At 52.1% G+C, this 18,036-nt stretch overlaps 2 non-coding genes across 2 annotated transcripts; one reads left to right on the forward strand and one right to left on the reverse strand.

Annotated features, from left to right (window-relative positions):
- Positions 1-1,221: 1,221 nt before the first annotated feature.
- On the reverse strand, positions 1,222-1,294 carry TRNAK-CUU. The gene has a single exon. It is a non-coding gene; the product is annotated as a tRNA-Lys (tRNA).
- A 10,577-nt stretch (positions 1,295-11,871) lies between these two features.
- Positions 11,872-11,945, forward strand: TRNAI-AAU. Its single transcript has one exon. It is a non-coding gene; the product is annotated as a tRNA-Ile (tRNA).
- The last annotated feature ends 6,091 nt before the right edge of the window (positions 11,946-18,036 follow it).

The following is an 18,036-nucleotide window of genomic DNA, read 5'->3' on the forward strand; positions in this document are numbered from 1 at the left end:
GGACAACACAAAAATGGTGGGGCTGGAGCAGCAAAGCAGGGGGATGGGGGGAAGAACAACGGCGCGGCCGGCAAAGCAGGGGAAAAAAAAAAAAAAAAACCCTACAGGGCGGCCGGAGCCAGTAGACTCCCTGTGCTGCAGAGTGCGCGCCCGGTCTAGGGGGGGGGACGGGGAGGGAGCGGGGGGAGAGAGAAGGGGGGCGGCCGGCGCGTCAGGGGGGCACTCACCACATGGCCCTGACCACCGCGCCACCTGGTACCCTCACTCCTTCTCTAGACTAACCAGTCCTGATATACTGTAACATGGTTATATTCCACCTCCTTCACTGGTTACACCCAACAAAATTAATTATACAGCAGACAGAAACAATCACAGACCCAGACAGAGACCATGCAAATAAACATACAAAACAATACAGAAGGGAGGATTTCACAACTACATCTATACAGACATAAGGGTTTTCCAGCTGTGTCTATTGATAAGTGAGTTCTTGCCAGACAGGATGCTACCAAACTAAGTTTCCCTTTCTCTGGAGGTGATGGAATATCAGGGCAGGATTGTATTCCTAACAGCCCAGTAGCACCTTATTTCAATGTGACTAGTTGGGAATGTGAGGATGTGACCATACACTTCCCAGCTTATGGCTGCCTTTGCTGCTTAGCCGAAGAACCAGGCCTCAGACTGTCACAGTAAGAGAAGGCCATTACACAGACAGACAGTGATTTTTTATTCTCTCTTTTATATCTTTATAACTAGCTAAGTGATAAAAATACACCTAAATTCTTAAAGTACAGGCCTCTGCAGACAGGCCTGAATCTCTGTATCCTAACAGTCCTCGAGGTCAGGCAGCCTCTGGGTAAGGGTGGGGACTCAGATCCTTTCTACAGCCAATTCCACCAGGGTCGTGTATAAACCAGGGAAGGTCCCCACAATAGCCAGACCAGATGCCCCCTGTACACTTGTGCTCTGTCTTCATTGCTTCTCTCTCTCCCTTCCCCCCACCTCTGCTGCTCCCCCTCTGGGCTTTCTCAGCACCTGGCCCCACAGCGCTTCCTGGGAGCCAGAGACTGCGTGTTCTAGGCCTGCTCCTGGGGATGTGGCCTCTCTCCTGATTGCTGAGGAAAGGAACCTTTCCAGGAAATGGCCACAGCTTCTGGGAATCCCTGTGTGGCTGTGAACAGGGTTTGGCTCCTGGCACACAAGGCAACTTAAAAAGCTGAGCACCCAGACAGGGGCTTGAACCCTGGACCCTCAGATTAAGAGCCTGATGCTCTACCAACTGAGCTACCTGGGCTTGTTAGGAAACATCTTCACCATTCACCACAAGAGTGATTATCCCAGTGTGCAGGCAAGAGTGAGCAGGCAGGCAAAAGAGAGGCAAAAAAAGTCCCAGGAACCCCTCCTCTTTTTCTGCACAGCCACTGCCTGTCAGCAGGATTCCTCCTCCTCCTCAGGGAGACTAAATCTCTGTGCCTAGACAGCCGGTCCATCCGCTGCACCTCAATCCCCCATGCCCGAGCCTCCCTGCCAAAGCCCTGCACCTGGCTCCATACAATTAAGTCTCACTTGTCGCTGGGAACTTAATTTCTTGTGCCTAGAGTGTCTCAGCCCCCTCAGTAGATGACCTGAGAAACATCAGCAGCCACCCTGCATGCCGGTCTGTGGGTGGCCTTCAGTGGGGTTCAGCACAGCAGGGAGCAGGCTGGCCCTGTGGCTGTCTGCTGGCCACACATAATCATGGTCCTCTCCTCCTCTTGCCCTGGCCTCTGTGGCTTTTAAGCCTTCCCTTGGAGCTGTCAGCACCAGCCGCCTCTGCTCTAGGTGCCCAGAGGAGGAGAGGTGCTGGGCTCCCACCTGCCCAGCCCTGCTTCCTTCAAGCACAGTGGCAAGTGCCAGACTTGTGGGCACCAGGTGAAGCCGTGAGAATCCCAACCCTCAGGTGCCAGTTCTAGAGCCCTGACCCATCCAGCAGGAGGGGAAAAAATGGTTCTTGCAGAGCTGGAGACAGGGAAGTGGAGCAGTATGAGCTTGTGGGCTTTACCACAAGGTCCCACTGACCAGCTCATGCTGACCAGCTCATGCTCACTGACCAGCTCATGCTGCCTTCTCTGGCCATCAGTGACCCTCATGGGGCCGGCTCATGTAAGGGACTGTTGGCCCCTTACTAAAGCTTAGTGGGGGTTTTGGTTGGCTAGTTCCCAGTCCCAGTAGAAGGGGAAAGGGCCAATGGGAAATCAGGACCCTGAGACTGACAGTCCCCTGGGCAATGGGGAGAGGCCAAAGCTCCAAGTTAGCCACACTGACAGGCCAGGCAGTGTAATGAGTGAGTCACCAGGCCAGGGGGTCCCATCCTCCGTGGGAGCTGGAACTGCCTGGGCCAGAGTGGGGCAGAGCTAAGGAGAGAGCAGGAGCCCGAGAAGAGCCGGGGAGCAGAGCTGCGCAGGTGTAGTGCCAGAAACTGCTCCCTGTAGGACTTTGCTACCTGCAGCAGTTACTGAGACCTGAGGTTTTTCTTATTTGCTGACTTGTCCTAATTGGCTAAAACTTGACAGTGGTAGGAGATGGAAGCATAAAGGCTTCGTCCTCCAAGCGACCCTGCCTGGTGTCCATCTGTATCTATTACCTCTTAACACCGGATTGTAAAAAATAGAGTGAGGTCATTTAAACATCATTTATTTTGCAGCTTCATTTACTGTGCTAACAATGTAGCATCCTGACACCGATACTTCTGCCCATGTGACCTGTGGGTTGGATTCATTTTAGTGGGACACGGGACATGTGGAGGATAATTTAAACTCTTAATTTCCTTAGGGTTTCCCTTCAATATACTTCTCTGCTGGTGCAATTTCTGACCATTGCACGTCTATTGTATTTATTACAATAGCACAAGTAAGTCACACAAGTGACATAGTCTAAGGGCTTGGCTACACTTGCAAGTTAGAGCCCATTAAAGCAGCCCGGGTGCCCTAACTCCTGAGGTGTCCACACTCACAAGGCACATGGAGCACCTGGGCTGTGCAGCTGGAGCGCTCCTGGTAATCCACCTCCATGAGAAGCATAAAGCTCGCTGAGCCCTGCTGAAATACCCGGGCATCAGTGTGGATGACGTGTTGCGTCACTGCACTGTGTTTGGCCTCAGGAAATGTCCCATAATCCCCTGAAGTCAAGTGCCCACTCTGGTCATTGTTTTGAAATCGGCTGCAGGCATGCAGATATCCCCTTTCAAAGCTCCGTTTCTGACAGCCGGCTGCTTATCTGCTCTGGGACAAAGCAACCATTAGTGTGGAATGCTGCTGCTGTTGTGAGTGTGTATGAGGGGAGGTGGGGTCTGCTGCTCTCTGAACACACAAGACAGCATGCTGACACACTCTCAGCCCCCCAAACACACCGTCGCTCCCCCCACGTACACACAACACACTCCCTGTCACACTCCACCCCCGTCCCCCATTTGAAAAGCACGTTGCAGCCACTTGCACACTGGGATAGCTAACACACTGCACTGCTCTCTGTGGCATTGCCAGAGCTGCTAATGTGGCCACTCCAGTGCGCTTGCAGCTGTCAGTGTGAACACACGGCAGCGGTTTCCCTGCTGTGGTTTAACTCCCAGCGCTCTACCTCTGCAAGTGTAGCCAAGCCCTAAATTTCCCAAACCAACCCAACTCAGTAACTGCCCTCCACCACCACATGCAGGGAGTAAGGGCACCGTGGAGCACACGCCGCACTTACTGGCACAGCCTTGTGCATGCTGGGGTGGCCACCTCCCCATTGATGAGACCTGGTCCCACCATCTCCGCGGAGCTCCAGTCTGCCCTGCTGCCATCTCTATCTGTGTTGTCTTCTCTAGCAGTTGACTGGAAGGTGAGCACTGGCCGCATGCCATGTAGCCGTGTTGTCTCGAAGGGCGAAAGCAGGAGGAATGGTGCCTTCATAGCCCACCTAATATTCCATAACATAGTTAAGGAAAATATTTCTCAATGAATTCTCAGTAAAAGACCAGAAGCAGCCAGTGTCCGCATCATTGTACGAGCATTGGTATTTTCTTGAAATTTGTCAGACCAACCTAACTAACACCTAACACACATTTGAAGTTCTTCTTTTCACACTGTTGCTCATTCTCAGGTTCTGCTTTGTCTCCAGACAGATCCATTCTCTTTCAGGACGGCCTTGCTCTTTCTGTCTGTTTCACTCACTGAGGTGTCGAGTAAACACTCCCTTCCTTCTATTCTCAGACAAACACTAGTATTAAGTGTTTGCTACTGATGGGTCTAGAAAGGATTTGTCAAGTGGAAGATGCTGTTTCTGGGGATTGCTCCCAAGATCCAGTACTTTGGGTTCAAACGTCTCCCAGCTTCCTTGGGAAAATAACACCAAGGCTTTGTTGCAATATACAGTAAGGAAGGAGTTTTTCCACCCCTGATGGGACTTGAAGCCACAATCTCTGGCTTAGGAAGCCAATGCCTTATCCATTAGGCCACTGGGGCCCTGAAGAAAAGGGTGGAAATTCCCTCTCAGGATTGCACATTCCTCATATTCACTCAGACGCCAAATACCCCATTTAATGGCCTTACAGAAACGTCTGCATCCCCTGGCAGCGAGGCACCTGGGCAGGTGGCTGACAGAGCTGAGCACCACCTTTCTGCCAGCCATCGTTAGAGAAGAACCCCACCCTAGAGTCACTCCTCCTTCAGCACCTCCACGGCTGTGGCTCTGAGTGGCAGTAGGATGATTAGGAGTGAATCCGGGCTGGAAGGGGGGTAAGGTCGGCCTGTAAGGAGGAACCGGGTGGAGCAGACCCAGGGGGAGGCTGTGGGCTGCTGGTCGGTTGTTGGGATCCGAGCTCTAGATCAAAGCTGCACAGTGACCTGACACCCAGGGTTATAGGGCCGACATAGTGACCCCCTTACTGGCCTCGGTGACCCCCAAACCCTTGTTACTAAGGGCACTGAGGAGTCTCTGTCCTTTAATAACTTCTGGGAGGTCCCCAGCAGGCTGCGGGCGTCAGCCGCCTCCTGCCTCACAGGTTAGACTCTTGGTGCTGTGCCCGCCGCCCCCTCGCTTGCAGGCCCAGTGTAAGAAGCAGGAGGCCCGGTGCTGGCAGAAGAGGGTTTTGATTAATCGACCTCTGTGTGATGGGCACAGGACGCTTCCACTCAGTAGCACAGCTGGGGGGAGCAGGGAAGCAGCTAAGGGCACCGGGTTCCTCCGGTGGGGGTGTGGAGCAGCCGTTCGTTTTCCTGTTCGCACTCCTCTGCGGTGTGAAAATCGGGGAGGGGAGGCAGAAGCCCCACTTCCTCCAGAAAGGACGTCCCGTGGGGCAAGCCAGCACAACGGGGGGGGGGGGTGGCAAGTGGTGGCCAGACTCTCCCCACGCCACTGTCCCCCAGTCCCCTTCCACCACCAGGTCAACCCGGGCACTAGGGCAGGAACGGGGTGAGGCAGCAAGTCAAGCTGAGCAAGGCAGGCAAAAGCGAGTCTTGTCTTCATGGGCCACTCCCAATGACGTCCTTTTTGTGTGCAACTTCTGCAAAAAACATCACGGACAGAGAAGCAATAGGCCAAAACACTGCTTTACAGCTGCCAAAGTAGCTCAGTTGGGAGAGTGTTAGGGCTTGTCTACACTACAGGACTATTTCGAATCTACTTAAGTTGAATTTGTGGATTCGACCTTAATAAGTCGAATTTGTGTATCCATACTAAATCCACAAATTCGAACTTCTGAGTCCACATTCACGGGCCAGCTTCGACTTTGGAAGCGGTGCACTGTGGGAACCTATCCCACAGTTCCCGCACTCCCCGCTGCCCATTGAATTAGGGATTTCCAATGCATGCTGGGGAAAAATGTGTCGAGGGTGGTTTTGGGTAACTGTCGCCATTGAACCATCAATCATGCCTCCCTGTTTTTTTCCTTGAAAGCGCCGGCGGGAAATCGGGTCGCGCCCTTGTCTGGTCGGTTACAGCGCGGACGCCACAGCACTGCGAGCATGGAGCCCGCTGCGATCATCGCTGCACTTATGGCCGTTGTCAACTCCTCGCACCTTATCGTCCACCTCTTCCACAGTCAGCTGCTGAGAAACCGGGCGAGAGGCTCCGGCAGCGGTGAGGAGAGTGGCACAGACCTCTCAGAAACCAGGGTACGCCGGGCAGTGGAGATCATGGTGGCAATGGGTCACGTTCATGGTGTGGAACGGTGATTCTGGGCCCGGGAAACAAGCACAGACTGGTGGGACCGCATAGTGCTGCAGGTCTGGGATGACACAGAGTGGCTGCGAACTTCAGGATGCGTAAGGGCACTTTCCTTGAACTGTGTGACTAGCTGGCCCCTGCCCTGAAGCGCCAGGACACATGGATGCGAGCAGCCCTGAGTGTGCAGAAGCGAGTGGCCATAGCCCTCTGGAAACTTGCCACGCCAGACAGCTACCGGTCAGTAGCGAACCACTTTGGCGTGGGCAAATCTACCGTGGGGATTGCTGTCATTCAAGTAGCCCACGGAATCGTTGAGCAACTGCTCTCAAAGGTAGTGACTCTCGAAATGTCCAGGTCATCATAGATGGCTTCGCGCGATGGGATTCCCAAACTGCGGTGGGGCTATAGATGGGACTCACATCCCTATCCTGGCACCAGCCCACCAGGCCAGCGAGTACATTAACCGAAAGGGCTACTTTTCAATGGTGCTGCAAGCTGTGGTGGACCATAGGGGACGTTTTACCAACATCAACGCCGGGTGGCGGGCAAGGTTCATGACGCCGCGTGTGTTCAGGAACTCTGGTCTGTTTAGATGCCTCCAGGCAGGCACTTTCTTCCCGGACCACAAAATAACGGTTGGGGATATGCAGATGCCTACAGTGATCCTCGGGGACCCGGCCTACCCGCTAATGCCCTGGCTCATGAAGCCCTATACAGGCGCCTTGGACAGTGAAAAGGAACTCTTCAACTACCGGCTGAGCAAGTGCAGAATGGTGGTGGAGTGTGCTCGGACGCCTCAAGGGAGATGGCGGACCTTACTGACTCGCTCGACATCAGCGAAAGAATATCCCCGTAGTTATTGCTGCTTGCTGTGTGCTCCACAATCTCTGTGAGAGCAAGGGCGAGACCTTTTTGGCCGCTTGGGAGGTTGAGGCAAATCGCCTGGCTGCTGTTTACGATCAGCCAGACACCCGTGCTGAGAGAATATCCCAGCGGGAAGCGATATGCATCAGGGAGGCTTTGAAAGCGAGTTTCCTCGCAGAGCAGGGTAACCTGTGACTGTCCACTTGATTTTAAGAGAGCCTGATCATAAACCAAGTTTCCCCCACTTCTGAAGGACGTTTTAAAACTAAGGACATGTTTTAGTAATTAATAATAAATCTTTCGTTGACTTTGCATTTCTGTTTCTTGGTTGAAACATGGAAGCATTCTGTGCTGGGTAAGGTGTGCACTGATGGGTGGGTTTGCAGGAAGGGGCGAGGGGTGCCGTCCTTGGCTAGGGGTTAACATGACGGCTGTGGGTTTGGGCGTTGGAAGGGGTGAGGGGTGTGGGGAAAGGGTGAGTATCTGCCCCTGGATGAGGTCTCTTTTTGGGGCTCAGGGCACCGGGGAGGATCGTGACTACGGTCCAAGTGCATGTGAAGGGAAGCCTTCCTTTACATTCGGGGATGGCAGGCACCAGGACCCTGCACAAGCATACACATCAAGGAAAGACCCGGGGCAGCATACACCACACAGACTGTCCCTGGTGCCTAGTGACTGCAGTCTGTGTGTGCCCTGCAGTTGACCCTGCAGCCAAGTCTGTAGCATGGCACTGTGGGCTATGCACTGAAATTACAATTCCCCCCCCCCACACACAGAACAACAGAAAGTCTTCTGACACCAGAAACGTGACGGAAACAGTCAGTAACACCAAACCGCTTTTAATAATGTAGTACACAGTGGGGGGTTTGAACTTGGAGTTGGGACTGGTTGATGCTGTAAGGAAAGAGCTTGTACAAATTTACAGCGCAAGAGTTGTCTCGAACATTATCGGTGTGCTGCGGTGCAGGGACAGTTCTCACGGCCCTACCGCCTCCTTCTTGTAACTTTGGGTGAGGGGGGGACAGGACTTCTTGGCGTTGGAGGGTGGTTGCAGATGCACTGCAGGGGGGCTCTCTCCTCCTGCCTGCAGTCTTGCAGAACATCTACAAGGCGCCGGAGCGTGTCCGTTTGCTCCCTCATTAGACCAAGCAGCGTTTGAGTCACCTGCTGGTCTTCCTGCCGCCACCTATCCTCCCGTTCCAGGTGTGTGCGATGCTGCTGACACAGGCTCTCCTCGACTGTCTCTGCTCTGCCGCCTCCGCTCTGGAGCTGGCCATCAGTTCCTGGAACATGTCGTCCCTAGTCTTTTCTTTCGCGTCTAATCTGAGCCAGCCTCTGCGTAGGGGATGCTGGGGCAGTCCGGGAAGGAGCCGAAGCTGTGTGATGCGAAAAAGTAGGTGATTTCCTTGAACAAAGACATGTTTGCCAACAGTAAACACAGTCTAGTCAGTTTCAGTTAAGAAGACCAAAGAGGGAACTAAGTCTCAGGAGATCTCAGAACTAGTCCGAGATTTCGAATACGCCTCATTGGCGGCGCCATTGCACTGGATAGCGCATGCGAGGAGAGACAGCTGCATCCTCTTGCACAAAGTCCTGGTAAGCCTTACAGTACAGAGTGCTTATCAGTTAGTGCTTAGCTGTGCTCTCCGCTGGAGGCAATGTGCAAAGCAGAAAAGATGACCGTTTTGCGGCACCTCCCACCAGTGAACGGGAAAGATCCCTGTATGCTTTTCCTCTGTGGCCTCCAACACGTGGCTGTTAAGCGAGGCCATTCTATGCAAAGTAAAAGTCTGTTAAGCGAGGGTCATTCTTATGCAAAGTAAAGTCTGTTAAGCGAGGGTCATTCTTATGCAAAGTAAAAGTCTACCATTTACAATAGTAACAGTACACTAATTCCACTAATTAGATGCAGCACTTCCACAACGACATCACCCTGAGGCGTGTCAGAGGACTCAGAGAGAGCGGATGCTCACAGAAGCCCTGCACAGACCAGGACCATACGCTGCCATGCTCGTCGAGGCGATGGTCCCCTTTACCTGAGGATGGCCTGGCGCGGAAGAGTGTGCTTCAATTGAGCACCCAACAAGGCACCTCTACCAAGGAACCTCCTGCTGAGGCTTTTCCAGCAGCTCTCTGAGAGCTTTTGAACTGTCCCCAGAGGACTATTGCTCCATTCCTATGTGTGTAGACCTGCTGTTTGTATAGTTTCATATTTAAAAATTTTTATATAGTATTTCTATTTTTATATATATCCCTGTTTCTTAAAAAATAAATGTTTCCTGTTTGTAGCACTTACCGCCTGATCCTTCCCCTGATTCCAAGTCCGGTTAATGGGCAGGGACGGTTGGTAGGGATCTCTGTGAGGGTGATGAAGAGATCCTGGCTGTCAGGAAAGCGGGAGTGGGTTCGATGTCGCCTGCGCCGTCCTCAAAAGACCCTTCCTCATCTTCCCCATCGGCGAACATGGAGGAAGAACTGTCCCGCACACTATTCCGTCCTCAGAGTCCACCGTCACTGGTGGGGCAGTGGTGGCAGACCCACCTAGAATGGCATGCAGTGCCTCGTAGAAGCGGCATGTCTGGGGCTTGGCCCGGAGCGTCCGCTTTGCCGCCTGACTTTTTGATACCCTTTGTCTTAGGTCCTTCACTTTCACGCGACACTGCATCGCATCCCGGCTGTATCCTTTGTCTTTCATGGCTTTAGAGACCTTCTCGAAGGTCTTCGCCCGCTTGTTGGAGCGCAGCCCGAGAGCACAGACTCCTCGCCCCACACAGCGATCAGATCCTGGACTTCCCGGTCAGTCCATGCTGGGGACCTCTTTCTATTCTGGGATTGCCCGGACTCCTCTGCTGGAGAGCTCTGCATCGTTGCAGGTGCTGCGGAGCTCGCCCCGATGTGCAACCAGAACGTCAGATTCAAACCGCCCAGACAGGAAAATGAATTCAAATTTTCGCGGGTCATTTCCTGTGTGGCTGGCCAGAGAATCCAAGCTCGGACTGCTGTCCAGAGCGTCAACAGAGTGGTGCACTGTGGATAGCTCCCGGAGCTGCTAAGTTCGATTAGCATCCACACCAAGCCTAATTCGAGCTAGCAAGTGCGATTTAGCGTTACTCCACCTGCTGGGTGGAGTACCAAATTCGAACTAAAGAGCCCTCTAGTTCGAATTAAATGGCTTCCTGGTGTGGACGGTTGAGCGGTTAGTTTGAATTAACGCTGATAAATTTGAATTAAAGTTCTAGTGTAGACCAGGCCTGACTGAAGATCTAAAGGTCCCTGGTTCAATCCCAGGCTTTGGCAGGCCTTTGGATCTTTCCTTGGGCAGGGGTGGCTTGTTTTCTGGGAGGCCAGCAGCACCTTTATCTGAGGCAAGTACCTGATTTTGAGCTCCCAAACAGGATAACAGAGAGCATGGGCTTCTTCCCCTAGTTGGCCCACCTGACCTATAACGATGAGAAATGGGAGCTGTCTTTCCCACATGACTTATTTGTCGACCCCATCCCCAAGCCCAAGCTGGCATAGCTAGCGCAGACTGGGCAGTTCATTGCATGAGAGACACTGTCCCAAAGCAGGACTAATGCTTAGAGCTGGTTATCAGTGATTTCAGATCTGCTAGTCTGCAGCAAGACTTCCATTAAGTCTTAACCAGCTCTGTTATTACACAGGGAAGAACAAAAGGGTGAAATGGGGCCTGGAACCCTTAAGAAGAATCCACCCCACCGAGTACAACACTTGTCGCTACCTGCTCTCAGCCCCACTGAGAATGTTTTGGGTCACTCCTTGCCTGTATCAACCTAGGGTTTTGGAGAATCCCCATTAACAGGTGCTCCAGTGGCACAATTGGTTAGTGCACAGTACTTATAGGGCAGTCCTGAGAGGCGCTATGCTGAGGTTGTGAGTTCAAGCCTGGCCTAGAGCACTGGTTTTCATTAACCAAGTGGCTTCACCCCTTATTTACTCCTCTGAATGTAGAATTCCAGCCCAGGGGACACTGAGGCAGGCAGGAGTCAAAATGCCCCTTCACTTATTACCTCCTCTCCAGAGCGCAGGTGAGAATCTACCATCCTTTCTCCCCACCAGCCCCTGTGCCAGGATCCTCAAGCAGAGCCTGAGTCCTGCCCATCCTGACCCCTGAGCCTGGAGGAGAGAAGCAAGGAGCCATTGTTAGAGGGCTTTCCCTTCCCCGCCCACTTCCCGCCCATCTCCTCATTCCCTTCATGGACCCCTGGGATGTGAGTAATTTGTATTTGAGTGGCTCTCCTCCCGGCCAATGAGCTTGGCGTGACTAGCAGGGAGGGAGGAGGAAAGGGATTGTGCTCCAGTGAGAGCTCAGAAAGAAAGGTGCAGGTCCCCCACTCGAGCCCAGCCCAGCAGAGCACAGCAGGCTGGAGAATGTGTGTCTGGGTCTGTCTACTTCTCCCCTGCTCTTACATTTGAGCTCACTTCCCCCAGCTGTCTCCAGCCTCCCAGTCAGCGCAAGGGGGAGAAGGGCCGGGGAGGAAGAGCTTTGTGCTCCACAAGGGCTGGCTTTTTGGGAGGCCAAGCGGGTAGAGGGATGGAGGCCACTGGAGGAGCTGAGCCGGCTGACTGTCCATGGCTTCTAAAAGAAGGGCAAGAGAAGGTCCCGCGGCTGCCTTGCCACTGGAGAATGCGGGCATTGATCCCGCTGCATCTCGCATGCGAAGCGAGCGCTCTACCACTTGAGCTAATTCCCCTACCTTGGCCAATGATGTCTTGATCCATCCATTCGATAACGGAGGCCACATCGTTCCCCGCGCCAGCCGGTTACTCCTTCCAAAAGGGTCAGGCAAGGGAGTGTTTCCCATAGGGCGGCTAGCTCAGCTGGTTAGAGTGTGGTGCTAATAACTCCAAGATCATGGGTTCAAGCCCCATGCTGGCCAGAGGGGGAGGGTGGCTTCTGGTCTTCTGGCTGACTGCTAGAGGTGGCAGAGGCTAAAACCAGATTTCCGTCTAGGCTCAGCTTCAAAGTTACAAAACAGGACTAAAACTCCTCTTATCATAGGGAAAATTCACAAGCTAAAACAAAAATAATCTAATGCATTTCTGCCCTTACTTACAATTCTTTTGTAATCTTAGATGCTCATTTCAGGTATGTTTCAGGAGATGTTTTTCCTTCCTGGTCTCTCTCTCCATCCAGAGAGGGAACAACAAAAAGAGTACAAACAACACCCCCACCCCCACTGATTTTTTAAGGGTTCAGTCCTGAACAGGACAAACATATATATTTGAATTTGGCAAAAGAAAGCTTCAGCATCACTGGCATGACAAGCGAAGAGTCATCACTGGAACACCACAGGGTATGACATTCTTGGCAGAAAGAATATACACATTGAATTTCTGGCAAGGGACACCTAAAAGAGTCTTGGCAGGACAAAGGGCCTAGGTTCATTCCTGGCATGACAAGCATATGGGGATTACATTCCCCACAGGGAGACACACAGCTTTAAGGGAACACATGAATTTGGTAGGGCTCTACTAATTAGTCTTAGCTCCAACACCTCGCAATCTGATGACCAGGCCTATCTTAGCAAGCAAGGCTTTCTCTTAGCTGATCACTATTTGCTAGCCCTCTGGTCCCTTGACCATACTCTGGACTTTGGGTCTGGAAAAGAGCTGGCAAAAGCCATAAACCAGGTTGTTATATAAACTGCACACGGCTTCGGTGGAGCTGCGGGAGCAGCGGACCCTCCTCAGGCATGCCTGCGGGTGGTCCACCGAGCCGCTGGACCGTGACAGGCAGAGCGCCTCCCGTGGCATGCTGCCCTGCTTGAGGTGGCGAAATGTCCAGAGCCACCCCTGCTTCACATTCAGTAATGTCAAAGTTCTTGGTTCAGGCTTGTAGCAGTGATGGAATAAACTGCAGGTTGAAATGAAGTCTCTGGAGTACATCCACAGCTGGGAGGGGTCATTCAGTCCTTTGTAGAGAGCTTCAGTTTGTAGCAAAGTCCCTCCGAGATATGAAGCAGGATTGAAGACAAGATGGAGATGAGGCATGAGCCTTTTATAGTCTCTTGCCATGTGGTCTTTGCTTTATCCAGCATGTGACATAGAAAACCTTAAAGTTCTGTCCATAGGCAGGTCCCTGCAGACTTTGCTGAGGCACAAGGCGTATCTGCCTTCTCTCAATGGGTCGATTGTATAGCTGATGGTCCTTAATGACCCATCAAGCAGGCTAGACAGAACTGACACCAACTTGTCTGGGGTGTTCCCCGGAAGCAAAGAACAAGTTTGAAATACGGGCAGCATAGAGCCAATATTCATAACGTCAACTACAAAAATGATAGCATCCTTATAAGCAGCCAATCATAACTTCTCCATAGACCCCTTACACGACAACCTTTCTACCATATTGGCTGCAAATATAGAACAGTGGTTGCAACGGTGATCTATACAGTTACAGATTATGTCAATAACGTCACAGGAGGTGACACGGCATCAGTGAGACTGATACTGGAATATTGCCTCCAGTTTTGGTGTCCTCATTTGAAAAAGATGTTGTGAAATTGTAGCTGGGGCAGCAAAGAGCCACCAAATGTTCTGAGGGCTGGAGAAAAATGCCTTCTAGTGAGCTATTGAAAGAGCTCAATCTGCTTAGCTTATCAAAAGAAGATTGGAAGGTGACTTCATTGAAGCGTTGAAGTGCCTTAATGGAGAGAAAATATTCGGTATTAAAGGGCTCTTTAATCGAGCAGAGAAAGGCATAACAAGACCCAGTGGCTGGAAGGTGAAAAGAGACAAATTCATATTACAACTAAGGCACAAAAATTCAACAGCGAGGATGTTTCACCACAGAAACAAGCTACCAAGGAAAGTGGTGGATTCACCATCTCTTTATATCATTCAATGTGTTTGTCCCAAAAGTAGCTATTGTGTCATACAGGAGGCCTCTGATATGCAGGGGGTCAGATGAGATGCTCTAATGGTCTCTTCTGGCCATAAAGTTGACTAATTTCTGAAAACTGAGGCCTGGTCTACACTAGGACTTTAATTGAATTTAGCAGCGTTAATTCACTTAACTGCACCTGTCCACACCACGAAGCTATTTAATTCGACATAGAGGGCTCTTTAGTTCGACTTCTGTACTCCTCCCGACGAGGAGAAGGCCAAATTCGACATGGCTATGTCGAATTAGGCTAGGTGTGGATGCAAATCGACCTTAGTAGCTCTGGGAGCTATCCCACAGTGCACCACTCTGTTGATGCTCTGGACAGCAGTCCGAGCTTGGATGCTCTGACCAGCCACACAGGAAATGCCCAGGAAAATTTGAATTCCTTTTCCTGTCTGGCCAGTTTGAATCTCCTTTCCTGTGTGGACATCGTGGTGAGCTCAGCAGCACTGGCAACGATGCAGAGCTCTCCAGCAGAGGAGTCCAGGGAATCTCAGAGTAGAAAGGGGGCCCCAGCATGGACTGACCGGGAAGTCTTGGATCTCATTGCTGTGTGGGCGATGAGTCAGTACATTCGAGCTGCGCTCCAACAAACGGAATGCAAAGACCTACGAGAAGGTCTCCAAAGCCATGACAGACAGAGGATACAGCCGGGATGCAATGCAGTGCCGCGTGAAAGTCAGGAGCTGAGACAAGGCTACCAAAAATCAAAGCAGCAAACGGACGCTCCCGAGTCCAGCCCCAGACATGCCGCTTCTACGAGGCACTGCATGCCATTCTTGGTGGGTCTGCCACCACTGCCCCACCAGTGTCCGTGGACTCTGAGGATGGGATAGTGTCGACGGCCAGTTCCTCGGCGATGTTCGCAGACGGGGAAGATGAGGACGGAGATAAGGAGGGGGCAGCCGACAGCGCCATAACGCTGATTTTTCAGACAGCCAGGATCTCTTCATCACCCTCACTGAGATCCCCTACCAACCCTCCCCAGCCATTACCCCGACCCTGAATCAGGGGAAGGATCAGTCTGTAAGTGCTTTAAAACATGTTAACATTTATTTTTAATGGAGCAGGAATAGTTACTAGTTGAAAAGAAGGTCAACATATATGGGGATAGAACAGAAATCCTCTTGGGATATCTCCGAGAAGCTCTCCTGGAGGTAATCGAAAAGCCTACGCATGAGGTTCCTGGGAGAGCTGCCTCATTGGGTGCTCTAAGTAGCACACTTTTCCGCGCCAGGCTTTCATCTGGTACTCCGGGACCATTGCCTCAACGAGCATGGCAGCATAGGCCCCTGGTTTGTGCTCGCTTTCATGCAGCATGCGCTCTCTATCTCTTTCTGTGACCTCCTCAGGGTGATCTCGCCAGAGACTCCTGCATTAAATTAGAGTAAGTTGTTTACTATTAGTATTGGGAGTGCTTCACTGTTCCTTTGCAGAACAAGAAGCGCCACTTTACAGCCACGTGGTGGAGGCTGCAGAGTGTCAGCATACAGGGATCTTTCCCAGGGAACAGACGCGAAGGGGTGGAACAGGGGCAGAGTTTATGCTTTCAGGATTGCCTGCAGCAAGAGGACAGTGGTATACATTCACTTTTAAGCAGCCAAAAGTCTTTGGCTTACCATGCCTGGTTGCTCCACGTGGATTCTGCTGTCCTGCCCCACTTGTCTGATCTGCAGTGCAATACCCCAGGCAATGAAAGCGAATTCCAAAAATTTGAACTGTCCCTGAGTGAGTGCGCATGAGATAGGTGGTGTGCATGGTCTTGTTCACAGAGACTGACTAGACTATGTTTCTTCTTTGCAAAAATGTATCTTTGTATGAATTCACCCCTTTTCCCATCACACAGCTGCAACTGTATCCCGACCTGCTCCAGCATGCCCTCACAGAGGCTGGCGCAGATTAGGCGACGCAAGAAAAGACACGGACGAGATGTTCACTGAACTTATGGGCTGCTCCTGAGCCGAGGCGCCCAGCAGAGCCAGTGGAGGGAGAACCTCTCTCAGCAGCAGCGCCACACAGCGAACGGGAGGACAGATGGCGGCAGGAAGACCAGCAGGCGACTCAAACGCTGCTTGGACTAATGAGGAGCAAATGGACACGCCCGCGCCTTGTGGATGTTCTGCAGGACTGCAGGCAGGAGGACAGAGCCCCCTGCACTGTATCTGCAACCGCTCCCCGCCACAAAGTCCAATACCCCCCTCACCCTCACCCTAAATAACAAGAAGGAGGTGCGCCAATGGCCGTGAACACTGTCATTCCACCCCAGCACAGTGCTCTAGTACCAAAAAGCACTCATTCGCTAAATTTTGAGAAGTCCTTCCCTTTCTGGGTCACCCAAGGCCAAATCCCAGTTTCATCCCCTAACTGTGTAGTTGATTATTAAAAATAGTTTGCTGTTCATTACTGTTTCCGTCATGTTTCTTTGAAGAAGACTTTGTGAAGCGGGGGGAGGGCTTTGGTAATTGCATAGCACAGTCACCATTACCAGGGTACAGACACGGGGGCAGGATCTACAGCAGGTCAGCAGGTCACAGCACACAGTGTCACACAGCAGGTCTCACACACACAATGCAGTCACTAGGCACCCTGGTCGGTCTGACAGTAGAGCAGCTCCCTGCAGAAATGCTGTCTGCTGCCCCAGGTCCTAGGCCTGCCATCCAAGTGGGGAAATGGCAAGGCAGGCTGCCCTTACCCTGCCCTCTTCCACCATAGCCCTGAGCCTCCAATGCCCCAAACCTCAGCCCCAGCCAGAGCCCTCATCCCCTACACCTCCTCCCCTTCCCACACACCCCGCACTCCCTTCCTACGCCCCAGCCAAGAGCCTGCACTCCTCACCCTTCCTGCACACCCACCTGTAACCATCCTCCCCCAGTCCTCCCCGCCACAAGGCCACATAGCCCTGCACACAGAGTCCTGAAAAGGAGGGATGGCAGGCTCCATGAAACAACCAGTCCGGCACTGCAGACTGCTCTAGGAGCAGGAGCCTGTCATTCCTCGAGTGCAGAAGCGGTGTTAACATCACAGCACACCCTACCCACCACAGTCTGCGTCCCTGTTTCAACCTTTAATGTGAATTCATTAGTAAAGAAAACGTTGTTAATTAACAATATTCCATTAACTTTATTTTTAAATGTGTGTTGAAGGGGGAAATGTGGTGAACGGGTATGTAAACTACAAAAGAAAGTCAACAGTAACTGGAATATAGGCAGGTCTAGCTTCTCTGTAAAGAAACTGAACAGTCACAGGTTACCCTGCTCTCTGAGGAATCTATCTTTCAAAGCTCTTGATGCACAGCGCTTCCCGCTGGGCTCTTCTAATCTGCACAGCTGTCTGGCTGAGCGTAGTTCAGCAGCCAGGCAATTTGCCTCAACCTCCCATCCCGCTATAAAGGTCTCCCCTTGCCTCACAGAGATTGTGGAGCACACAGCATGCAGAAATAACAATGCGGATATTGGTTTCCCGCTTGAGATCAGAGCTGAGTCAGTAAGCTCCTCCATCTCCTTGAGACGTCTGCCAAAGCACATCCACTCCACCACCATTCTGTACTTGCTCAGCCGGTAGTTGAAGAGTTCCTTTCTCAGTGTCCAAGGCGCCTGTATAGGGCTTCATGAGCCAGGGCATTAGTGGTAGGCTGGGTCCCCGAGGATCACTGTAGGCACTCTGCACAATCCCCAACCGTTATTCTTTGTGGTCCGGGAAGAAAGTGCCTGCCTGGGAGGCGTCTAAACAGACCAGAGTTCCTGAACACACGCTGGCGTGGGCATGAACTGCTTGCCCGGCCACCCGATGTTGATGTTGAAAAATTGCCCTAGGTCACACTGCCAGTGCTTGCAGCATAGTTTTGTTGGTAGCCCTTTCGGTTTATATGACTGGCTGCCCTGGTGGGCTGTCCCAGGATAGGGATGTGAGTCTCCACTCCATAGCCCCACCCGCAGTTTGGGAATCCCATTGCAGCGAAGCTTTCATCTATGATAAACCCGGAGGTTTCCCAGGTCACTACCTTTGAGAGCAGGAGCTCAACGATTGCGTGGGCTACTTGCATCACAGGTTGCAAGCCCCACGGTAGATTCAAGGCCCACGCCAAA

This window comes from Mauremys reevesii, unplaced genomic scaffold (assembly GCF_016161935.1).
Source record: "Mauremys reevesii isolate NIE-2019 unplaced genomic scaffold, ASM1616193v1 Contig104, whole genome shotgun sequence".
Taxonomy (NCBI): domain Eukaryota; kingdom Metazoa; phylum Chordata; order Testudines; family Geoemydidae; genus Mauremys; species Mauremys reevesii.